This window comes from Cynocephalus volans, chromosome 8 (assembly GCF_027409185.1).
Source record: "Cynocephalus volans isolate mCynVol1 chromosome 8, mCynVol1.pri, whole genome shotgun sequence".
In the NCBI taxonomy this organism is placed as follows: domain Eukaryota; kingdom Metazoa; phylum Chordata; class Mammalia; order Dermoptera; family Cynocephalidae; genus Cynocephalus; species Cynocephalus volans.
Genome location: NC_084467.1, coordinates 150889724 through 150902702, shown reverse-complemented (window position 1 = coordinate 150902702; position 12979 = coordinate 150889724).

The window sequence follows — 12979 nt, the reverse complement described above, 5'->3', positions numbered from 1 at the left end:
TATATGGATGATATTATTTTGGGGGCCCCTACACCCAATCAGTTGGCCAACGTTTATAAAATCTTACAAGGTTGTTTGAGAAGGGGAAACCTTCACATTTCATCTGATAAAATTCAAGTTGTACCTCCTTTTAAATTACTGGGGTCACAACTAACTCTGGAAGGTGCCAGCCCTTTAAAACCTCAGCTTTCTATTCAGGATGAGTACTCACTTCCTGAATTACAGGGTCTTTTAGGAGAAATTCATTGGTTTCGATCTTGGATCCCCATCCCCACAGGGGAATTAACTCCTTTATTTGAGTTCTTAAAGGAAAAGTCTATAACAAGAAAAATTCCATTACAATTGTGCCATAAGAATCCGGGCCCAATTAGCCAGGTATTGTGTCACCATTCCTTTACAGTTATGGCTCCTGGCCAGCCAACCCACAATAATGGCAGTTTTGGTACAGGAAGGGATCCATATTTCTCTCAGGGGGTCTCCCTGAGTTTACACCCTTTTTGATCAATTAGCTGATTTAAGTATAAAAGGGAGAGACACCGCTATGCGCTGTTATGCCAAGGAACCAGATAAAATAATAGTCCCCTATCGACTGTCTGATTTTACATGGCTTAACAGAAACAATGGTCAACTGGTGCTACCCGGGTTCCTTTCTTCAGGAAATGCCCTGGCAGACAAAATGTCTACCACAGGCACCAATGTTTACACCACACAGTGTGCATCTGATTTTCATGCCTTAACCCTGTTAACTGGGGAGGGCTTCAAGCCCGATTCCCATGAATCCCAGTTTCACAGTTAAAAAGAATTGTTCATACCTTTAAATCTTGCATCCCACATTTACAGGTACCGCCTTTAAAACCCCCCGGTGTAAACTCTAGGGGGCTCAAATCTAATGTTTTATGGCAAACTGATGTCACTCATTTTCCAGCATTTGGAAAATTAAAATATATTTTCATGTCTATTGACACTTATTCTCATGCCTGTTGGGCTACAGCCCACACTGGGGAAAAGGCTAAACATGCACAGTCATTTACTACAATGTTTTGCCACACTCGGCCTCCCCAGTCAACTTAAAACAGATAATGGCCCTTGCTTTGTTAGCAAAGCCTTCCAAGATTTTTTATCCACTTGGAGCATACACCACTCCACTGGCATCCCTTAGAATCCTCAGTGACAAGCCATAATAGAACGTCACCATCAGAATCTAAAGAACCAAATTTTAAAACAAAAAGGGGGAATTAATAGCCCCCACCAACAGTTAGGAATGGCATTATGGACCTTAAATATTTTAAATTTTTCAAAACACGAGCCAATAACTGCTTCCCAAAACACTGGTCAACCCAATCCCCACGTCCTGCCGTTCAGCTGTGATGGAAAGATCCCCTGTCAGGACAATGGAGAGGCCCCGACCCGCTCTTAACTATGGGCAGAGGATTTGGATGTATTTTTCCTTTCAATGAGCCCAACCCTATATGGGTGCCAGCCAGAAATCTCAAGTTCTCACCCACTGCCCAGGGCGATAACAACCCTGAGGAAAACCTTTCTTATGTTTTCCAGGAAAGCCCACAATGAAGCAAGCTTATCTTCTGCTAGGTGTCTTCTCCATGGTTGGTGAAGCAAGTCCACCCTCTTCTCCACACACTCTGGCTAACCAAGCATGAACAGAAGGGGCTTGGACTTGCTGTTTCTGCAACAAGGAGGGTTATGTGCAGCCTCAAAGAAGAATGTTGTTTTTACACAGACCATTCCAGCATTGTTAAGGATTCTTTAGCTAAATTAAGAGAAGGATTAGAAAAACATAGGAGGGAAGGAGAGGCCAATTCCGGCTGGTTTGAAGGCTGGTTTGAAGGCTGGTTTAGAACTTCCCCTTGGCTCAGCACTCTAATATCCACCTTAACAGGCCCTCCAGGCACGTGGGGTCAGCTAATGGCCCTTATAAGGTGCAACCTAGGGTCCCTCACCATGCTCATCCAGGTGGTGGAAAAGGTAGCTAATGAACAACACCCCCAAGACCCTTGGGTCAATTTGGCCCTTCAAAAAATTAACACCAAGGTATAATCTCCTGTTTGGCCTCAGCTTGGTTGGATAGTCAACGATGGGTAAGATCCCCTAATGTGGGGGGGGGGACAACCTAAGACAGACACAACCACACAAGGCTTCTATTAAAACAAAAAGGGGTAATTACGGGATGGTGCCCTTTTTCTAGGCAAAAACAACAGATGGCCTAAACGGATAAAAGGTGGCGCCCATGGGAAGTTAAAGGGGAGGGCTAAGCATAGAGAGGCAAGGCACGTGCACACTTGACCTTTTCAAGGATTGGCCTAAACTTGGAAATCCCTGTCTGCTAAGCATATAAATATGATCTTTTGTGTTACAATAAATGGAACTGCCTGACAGAACCCCCGCTGCATGTGTATGTGTTTGTTTCCTATCTGGGAGAGCAGCAGTGTGCTCACCCATCTCTTGGAATCTCTTTTTTGCCCTGTGTCCTGGGGAGAGAAAAGGGCAATCCCTTTGGCCCCAACCCTCTAGGGAAAGGAAAAGACTGTTGGGGTCCCGTGTGGCCACCGGAGATGCCCAACAATTTGTTAATCTGGATGTGTGCTTTACAGATTAAGCCCTAGTATTCAGTATTTGGGCTACAGATATTAGAAGCTCAAGAATTCTGTTCTTTATTAATCAGTATGCATTTTTAGCATTTACAGAAATCTACCTTAAAGCTTCCTCATTACCACTCTTATTTCAAGTCAAATTCAGTAGACAATTTCAGAATTTATGAGATTAAAACATTGTGAAATTTTATTGATATGTAATTGTATTTTTGTCACAAACTATATAAAATTATCCATTTAATTTTTCTCACTTTCACTAATATAGAGAAAATAATCATACTTCTGGACCTAGATAAAGTCATAGATAGATTCCAGATGGTCACATTGTACATTTAGATGCTTATGAATTTCTCAGTGCATAGGACACTTGCCCAGAAAATCTTTAACAGAATGTCCATTTCTTAGCTGTGTGACCCTGGGTAAATAACTTCAGATCTTCTGTTGTAAGCTTTTTTACCTGCAAAATAAGAAGTTTCTTTCCAGTCAGCAAACACTATGAAGTCTTTGAAATGGATGAATAAGTAGAGATTTTCCCCAGAATTATTACTCTGAATGGAGAATACCATAAGACATCTATCTATCTATCCATCTATCTATCTATCTATCTATCTATCTATCTATCTATCTATCTATCTATCTATCTATCTATATCTATCACTCTAAAAATCATTTATCTAACCATAGCCTACCTACTTATTGATCTATATCATTTTCTTTATGCATTGTTATTATCCCCAGATAATAAATTGTTAGACTGGTTATAGAAAATATTAATTTGTGTGTACCTAAGAAAATAAAAACAACAAACATAGAAAAAAACAGTACCAACAACAACAAAAATAGCCTTTTTAGTCTTCCATATCAGAAGATAATAGTTTCCTAGAAACAAAACAAAATAAACAAAAAACAAAAGCAAAAATCACTGCTACTGAATAGTGTTTTTCAGTATTTCACTGGATACATTTTACTTACAGATAAGGCTCCTACAAATATTAAAGATTTCAAGCAAAGGAACCTTCAGATTAAACACTGTGGACTTGAAATGTTAAGTGGTTGTGTTGTGCAGACTTAGTATATTGAAAAAATAAATAGGTTCCTCTAAATTTCTTCATAAACAGGGATTCATTTACTTATTTTTATTATTCACAGACTTTAATTTTCAGAGCAGTTTTAGATTTATAGAAAAATTGAGCAGATAGTATAGAGATTTGCCATATACTTCACACCCAGTTTTTTCAATTATTAATATCTTCTATTAGTATGATGTGCATGTTATAATTATTGTACCAGTGATAATACATTATAATTAACTACAAGCCATTTTTTGTTCAGATATTCTTAGTGTTTACCTAATGCCCTTTTTTTTCTGTTCCAGGATCCTATCCACGGTACCATATTGCATTTGATTTTCATGTCTTTTAGGCTACTCTTGTCTGTGACAATTTCTTTGAATGTTCTTGTTTTTGATGACCTTAAGAGTTTTGAGAAGTACTGGTTAGGCATTTTGCAAAACATGCATCTACTAGAATTTGTTTATTTATTTATTTTTTTGTTTTTGTGATTATACTGAGGTTTGGGGTTTAGGGCAGAATGTTCACAAAGGGATATCAAGGGCTCAGACGAGCTGATTTAAACAACCAGCCAAAATGAAAGTAACAGTCAAGACTAATCACTTATTAAAATAGTATAAGTAAGAGGCTAAACCCCCAAAAGCCCCAACTCCCCCTGTTCCTTTATTCCCCCAAGAATGGCTCACTGGTCAAAGGTCAGGTGGATCAGGGAAGATTCGGGGATCCTCTCACCAATAAGAGAGCCCAAACCAATCGCTGCTGTAATTTTATGGCCCTAGAGTCTGGGGTGAAGGGTAAGAAAAAGAGCTAGAAGAAGAAAACTACTGAGTGCTGAGTCACAGTGGAGAAAATCTTTAAATTTCCTCCCTCCTCTCCCTGATAAGGAGGCCTCAGCAGAGAGGTGCCTGGAGAAGGCCCTAGATAAAGAGGCCTGGGGGGGCTAGGACTGCAGATATTCACCAAAGCGTGGCCAGCAGGGGGGGCTTGAGTCCTTGACTGCACCTCCTACCAGAAACTGCAGTTCACTGGGCTATCTGCCAAGCAAGTCTGGAGTGGGGAGGACAGATGCCCCCGTGAGGCGTGACAGTTAAAGTCTTTGTAATTCCCAATGGTCAGGCCTGCAGAATCACACATAGATTTTGGCCAAGGTAAAGTGCCATTTTTCCCTGCATCCTATTAAGTGCACCCACTATCAATATGACTTATGAGTGTGGATGTTTGTGGTAGTCAGCTGGCTGAGGTTTCTGCTTGATTAAGCTACTCTTCCCCTTGCCCCCTTTCCATGCTATATCCTTTTTGGAAAGAAGTCACTAAGTGCAGCCCACACTTAAGGAGTGGGAAGTTATGCTCTACGTCCCAGAGAGCAGAGTATCTACTTCATTAGCTTGAGATTCTTTTGCATGGGAGATTTATTCCTTCTCCCCATTTATTTATTTATTCAATCATACTAAATATATTAATATGGGCTCATGAGTATTTTTTAAAATATATTTTGTGTTATATTCCAATGCTATTTTATTCAGTTTGTTGTTCAAATTGTTCTAACTTTGGTCAGTGGGCAGAGGATTTATTTTAAGGATAGTTTTAGAAATGAGACCCGGTCCTGGGACCTCCTATGTAGCCAGTCACCACATATTTGAGTAGGTGGTCCAGTGTCCAACTCTGGGGAACACTATTGATATTGTAATCCACCTGAATGGGACCTCCGGAAATCACAGTACAAAGCTTGCGAAGCCAAAACGAGAGTCCCAGTGTATATTTATACATCCTGAAGACTGGAAAATAGTTCAGCTGTTTTAGAATTCAACGCAGTTTTTAAGTTTAGATATCTCGTCATCCCTGGCTGTACATGTGTTCTTTCAAACTTGTCGTAGTGTTAGGCATATTCAATTTCTTTCTATATCTTTTTGAATACCTCTGTTCTTAACTGCTTTGTAACCCACTGTTCTCTAGGGTGAGTGTTAAAATCACTGCAAGTCTGAATGAACTACTTAGGATATATAAAAAAAAAAAAACAAATTTGATTTTTAAATTTTGGAATTATTCCATTTTTTGTTGGTATACAAGTTAAATTCTCAGATTTCAAGTATTGGCATTGTAATTCAGGGGGAATAATTTTTAGCTTTCTCTACTCTGCAATGGCTCCTATAATTCCTACCCATAACAATCAAAATACTAAATAGGCGCATACTTTCAACTGATGATGTAACTGAATGAGAAAGGATTCTAGCTAGCTTTTCTAATGCAGGATTGTGCTCAGAAAAATCCTGATAGTATGATATTAATCTTTCCTTTATAACAACTTAAGACTCATCTCCTCATCTGCTCTTGGAATGGAAGTTTCGATCAACAGAAGTTATGCAGTTTATGTAGCTCTCAAAAAGTGGGTATGTGCATTGTTTCGTGAAGTAGACAACATTTTTATCCTTCTCATTTGCTGTTTCTGTTTTTTAAAAAGCAACTCGTTTCTTTCTTGAAAATTTTCAATTTTTCAACTTTTTAAACAACCTGGTGTTTTAAAATATGCATACATCGTGGAATGGCTTTATCAAACTAATTAACACATGCATGACCTCATGTACTTATCATTTTTTGTGGTGAGAACACTTAAAATGTACTTTCAGATATTTTCAAAATGCATCGCTATTTACTATAGTCACCATGTTGTACAATAGATCCCTTGAATTTGTTCTCCTTATATAACTGAAACTCTATATCTTTTGACCAATATCTCCCCAATCCCCCACCCTTCTAACCTTTGGTAACCACCATTCTACTCTCTACATCTACAAGGTCAACTTTTTTGGAGTCCACATCAACAACATGGATATACCTGGAGGACATTATGTTAAATGAAAAAGCCACGTACAGAAAGATAAATTTACTTGTTTCTTCACAAAACCACCTGGCAAATATTTCTTCTTAAAAAAGCTCTAGAATTATGGCAATAGGCAGATGTAGTTGGTTTTCAAGTCTGGAAAATCTTTTCTGAATTTCCATTTTCATGATATCGTTCACTGCACATATACCCTTTCTAGAACCTTCCCTGGAGTAGAACAATTGTAAATTTTTTTGCACCTGGTATCGTGTAAAACATCCTTGCACTCTCAAAGTACGTCAGTTTTTTACTTATTCAGTAGGTTCCAGCAAGGGACTACTTTTTCTTCAAGCAATCATTAGTTAATTCTGCTGCATGAGTATTCTTATCTGAAAAACACAATACAAAGGTATTCTTTTGAAGCCTTTAAAGCATGTCATTGTGGCTATTTAATCATGTAACTCCAAGTTACATCTTGAATGCTTACCAGTGTTTATAATTAAATAAATATTTCTTTATTTCAAATAAATCCAAATAACATATCTTGTTTGCATGACTGACTTATGGTGATTATGGGTGCTAGTAAATAACTTGATTATATAAATACTTGAGATTTCAAAAAATGATATTGAAGAAGGTATTTAGTTCATTCTTCCAACATCCAAGGCCAAAATTGAAGAGAAGCTCAAGACAAAATTTTGGTTAAATACTGAGGCCAAAGCTGATTGTCATTTTTGCTTCCTTATTTAGTACCTCAGTTTATTTTTACTTCAAATTTCACCTTACCTTTCCTTACTACCTTCTTTATGAGTATTGCCTTATTGTTTTTCCATACTACCTTTCAATAATTGTCTCGGTTTCCATGTATTTTAGCATGTTTTGGTGAATTATACATCACATTTTCTGGACAGTCCATTCCACATGCAACCGGTCAGCATGGCATAATATAGCAGATATATGTGGAAGGATTTTCATAAAAATTTAAGACTGGTGAGCATGGCAAGTGTTTTTGTACTTTCCAGTAAAAGACCATTATGAGCTTATAAAATTAACTATAAAAATAAGTCCATTCACGATGAAGATGTTTACTAGAAAGTTTAAAATTTCTTGCAAACTTTGTCGGTTCCTTCCTCCCCAGTTTGTTTATGCTGTTATTCGTTGGGAGGTGCTCGCACAGAGGAGTCCAAGACCAGTGTTAGTATTACAGCTCTTTATTAGTTTACAGCTCTTTTCGGTGGTACAGCTCTTTTTGGTGTTACAGCAATTTATTGCTTGCAAGCAAGGAGAGCAGGAGCATCAGGCTAGTGTCTCCCTGAGTGAAGGAAAGGGGCAGTCTTATATAGCCGAAACTTACTGCCCAAGTTCTCATTTAGGTCCTCTTATGCAAATGAGGGATACAAGTCTGTTAATTCGGATTGGTTGGCTATGAGACATAGCTCATTGGCCAGTTCTGGAGCCAAATTTGCATTCACTCCTTAGGGCAGCACAAAACCACTGTTACCTTTCGTTAGCACAGGGGTGCAGAAAGCAAGCTAGATTACAGAAGCCAAAGTTCATGATTAAGACAACCAAGCGTAACATTTCTAAAACAGTTTCTCCAGTAGAAGGGGGCAGGTTTAACAATCAGAAAATGCTCGGGGTTCCCTGCTTCATTATTCTTGTTTACAACTGTATGGTGTCAGGCTGGATCATAGACGCCTCTGCCCAGTCCTGTGCAGGTCTTGAGCCAGGTAGTTGAAAAAAGATTCTGGCAGCCGATAAAAGGCTAAACATGCTTTATTCCAGACACAAGCTCTGCTGACCAGTGGTTTAGAACTGCTGCCTTTTATACAAAGTACACAACACTGGCAACAGCAAAGGGGTACATGGGTGCACCTGCGCATTAATACTATTCTTACGTAACTTGTTTACAACAGATGTGCTGAATCATACCCAGCCAGATATGAGGCGACAGGGCCTGACTAAACTAACTCCATTTTCCTCACACATGGTATAGCGTGGTGAGTTTGTTGAGCGAGAGAACTATTTTGTCTCTGTAGTGAATAAAGGACAAAGTATTTCTACTTGTTAGTAGAATAACTATAATAATAATAATGATGATGATAATAATAAGTGACATGCTTTCAAAAGTCTACCTTGATGAATAGGAGCAGGAATAAATTCTGCTACATAGAGAAAATGTAATCATAAATGAAGAATACCATTATGTATGAAATTAGAAACTGCAACATATTATTAATCAGGTGGAATCTAAAGGGTAAAGGCAGTGATGTAGAAAGCGGAAACTGTAGAGGGCAGTAGGGGAGAAAGACAGTTACCTTTTATTACCAACTTGATCTGTGTCTAGATTAGGTTTGTCACATGTATTATTTCACCAGCTGCTAATTTTTGCTTAATCCCTATAGTTCTTTGCATACACTTGCCCTCTAATAGCTAATTAAAGGTGGCTGTTTACACTGAAAGAAATATTAAAAGAATGAAAATTTTCTTCATAGTGCTTCTCCACAGCAGAATACAAAATAAATAAAAATTAAGAAAATACTGTATTGTCAAAAAATTGAACATTCATTTGCCTAAGTGGAAAGATAAACATACTTTTCTCTTGCATATCAAAAATATGAGTTAACATCCCTTCCCTGTGGGCTCTTCCTAAATTTCTTAGTTTCTGTTTTATTTTATTCGTCCATACAATAATTGAGAATTCAGCAGGCATATTATTCTCTCACCAGCCTATTTCTTATGTACTATTTCTTAAGATATTAAGTTATTTTTGTTTGAATATTTCAGCATTGCTCTTTATTTATTATCCACACCTCACACAGCTCCTGGAACATGAGAGACTTTCTTCAAAAATATATTAAATAAATCAGTGTAAATGCTATCACATATTTACAACTAAACACAATGCAGCAGTATTTCAAAACAGTACACAACGGCAGAGTTGTCTAGACATCAGGAAACATTTCTTATTTTTTTAAAACATGTTAAGATTTATTCATGAGTGTTTTAGTCCATTTTGCGTTGCTATAACAGAACTACTTGAGACTGGGTAATTTATAAAGAAAACAGGTTTATTTGGCTTACGATTCTGGAACAGTTGCATCTGGCACAGGCCTCACGCTGCTTCTACTCATGGTGGAAAGTAGCAGCAGCCAGCAGGTACAAGCAGATCACAAGGCGAGAGGAAGCGAGAGAGAGAGAGAGGAGGTGCCAGGGTCCTTTAACAATCAGCTCTCGTGGGAACTAATAGAGCAAGAACTCACTCATTAATCCTCTCTCCCCCAGGGAGGGCATTAATCCATTCATGAGGGATCCTCCCCCATGACTCAATCAGTTTCCAACACTGCCACATTGGGGATCAAATTTCCACGTGAGTTGTGGAGGGGACAGCACATCCAAACTCCATCAATGAGTCAGCAGAAATAATTTTATCATTTGAATGAAAATTTGAGGTGTGGCACCAAATAATTCATACCAATGTAATCCTTTACCCTAAAGATACTACACTAAGCTTCTACCATACACTATTTAAAACAACTTAAAAAAAACAACAACTAGAATCATATTTAATGACAGTAGATATCTAACCAAATAAAAGCAGTGATTGAAATGAATCAATACCATACAGATGGAAGATAAAGAGGAGCCACCATTTTTTGTTCTATATGCTATATATATTCCTCTTTCCCATTTTAGCATTTGATCCAGGTTATAAAGCCTTACAAGAAAAAGTTAGGCAGAAGGAAAAACACACATACGCACACACGCACACGTAGTTCCTTATTAACTGAAGCTGGAAGACTCTACAGGCAATAAAGAAGGATGGTCAAGGAATAGGGTATTTAAATCTGAGCAGCTGCGAAGACCCTGGAGAAAGTTCTAATCTTTATATCCGGCCTTTGGTTAAATTGCAGTGTGAAACAGATTTATTTGGAATGTCTTAAACTCTAAAGTTGGGCAACCTTTGTTAAACTCTAGAGAGGACAATATTTTGTTTTGAGCCTAACAAATTAAAGATCAACCTGGGCCATCTGGGTCTGGAATATGAACAAATAGCAAAAGCATGGTTAGCAAATATCATAGCATGGTTAAAGGGACGTTACAAACATAGCTGTCTATAGATGCTGTAATTTACAGACATTTTCTATTTCCTCTGATAATAAATTTAATTTATTCCTTTGGCCCTTTATTTTGGATCATTTTTTCTCCTACTTTATCAATACATTCTCAAGGAGTACAGAATAGTTAAAGTTGGGTTGAGAAAATGCAGGGATCTTATGTGCTGTAAGTAACACAATTTCAAATTCCTATAAATTTGCTGTATATATTTTCCTCTCCTAGATTTAACATTTAACAAATAAAAGTCATTCAAGTGAATTGTATATTTGCCATTTCTAGTTTATTCATTGTCTGTTAGATTAGCTTGGAAGGATTTTTTAAAAAATGATCACACACATTTTCCATGAGATAAGACTAAGCATGTGAAATATTGCCAGAAAGACTAGACTACTTACTTTAAATTGCACCACAGAGTCATTTTTTTTTTTACTGTCTCTTTTTACATTAGCAATATTTTATTTTTCTCTTTTATGTTAAATATTTCGTTCTCATTGGCAATTTGAACTAATGTGTGAGTGTAGAGATGAAAACAAGATGCAGGGAAAATGCATTTTGACAATAGCAAATTGATAATGAGTAGCTCATGCTTCATGGGAAACTATCATCTTCTGTCTCAGGGCTAGCATTCCCTTCTTTAATAATATTTGGAAATTGGTAGGGACATTTATGATTGCTGCAAACTGAGCAGTGCTACTGACTTCCAGAGTATGAACGGAAGGCATTTTTAAATCTTGCATTGTCTGGAGCAGTGTCAAATGTCAAACGATGAAGGATATTCCAATCAAAATTGTTGGTGGTTTCTGCTTTATAAATGTAATGCTTTTTTAACCTTCCCAGATCAACTCAGTATTTCTTTCCAGATCAACTCAGTATTCCTTTTGTTGTCAAATGCTAATTATTACATATTTTATTTGTGTCAAATTCCTAAAACATTCTATTTATTTGTATGAAGCAACTATTTTGTTAATGTTATGGAAAAATATGACTAGTTTATTAACCTTTCTCAGGCATTTAAAAAAATATTTAATTGACAAATATAAGTTGCATATATTCAACTGATTTGGTGTGTGTGTGTATATATGTTATATAATATAATTACAACAATAAAATTAATTAGCACATAAATCACCACCTGTAGTTATTATTTGTGTGTGTGTGCATGTTGGATGAGGACACAAAATATACTCATCAAATTTCTAGTAAACAATAGAGTATTATTATCTATAGTCACTATGCTGTACATTAGACCCCTAGAAGTTATTCCTTTTGTATTGAAAGTTTGTACACTTTGACCAACATCTCCCCATCCTATCCCTTGGCAACCATCATTCAACTCTATTGATTTTGAGTTTCAGCTATGTACCAGTATGTGGGCCACATACAGGCTGTGGATACCCTTCTAGACTATAGAGATACTTGTCTTAACTTCATAGAATTAGAGTGAGGAAGACACATATTATAGAAATACATGTATTATACAAATTTATTCAAGAACAATGGACTTTAAGAAAGAGTAATTGATATCACGGGAGCTCATGACAAAGGTACTGGATATGATAAGCTACACTGTTGTTTTTACTTTTTATTGTCTCAGTTTCTTCTTAAATCTCTAATTTGCTTAATCACCTACGTACATTGGTTATTAAAAATAATTATGTTATTTTTAAGTAATTAACAGCAAACGAACTTCATTTTCTAATCTGTATAATTGAAATAATATAAGTTTTCTAAATTTTCTAATTTGTGGGGAGGAGAAAAGAGACAATTTGTGGTAATACATGTGAGAAGCAAGCTTTGCATCTGGGATATAATAGACCATCAGTAAATGTTGTATCTTCCTTGCACTATACAGCAAAAGACTTCCCTGATATTATGTAACACTTCAGTAAAATGTAAGGAAGAATCTCGGGAATCACATTTCTTTTACTTCGATAATGTGAGAATTTGAGTATTTTTCTTTCAGTGTCAAAGTTTTCCCACTTTTAGAGTAGTGATATCTTCATGAGTTTGTTATAATAATAAACAATAAAATATATGCAAAAAGCTTAATACAGTGCCTAGGAGTGAGTAGTACTCAATGGATGTTAAGTATAATTTTAATATGTTATTACATGCCATACATACTATTGGCTTAGATTTAAGAATATGAATGCTCAACGTTATTACTTGTCAGGAAAATAGAAATCAAAACTGTAATGAGATATCACTTCACTCCAGTGAGAATGGCTACTATAAAAAAAGCAAAAGAAAACAAGTGTTAATGAGGATGTGGAGGAAAGGGAACCCTTACACACTGCTGGTGGGAATGTAAATTAATACAGCTGTTAGGGAAACATTTGTTTTCCTCAAAAAATTAAAAACAG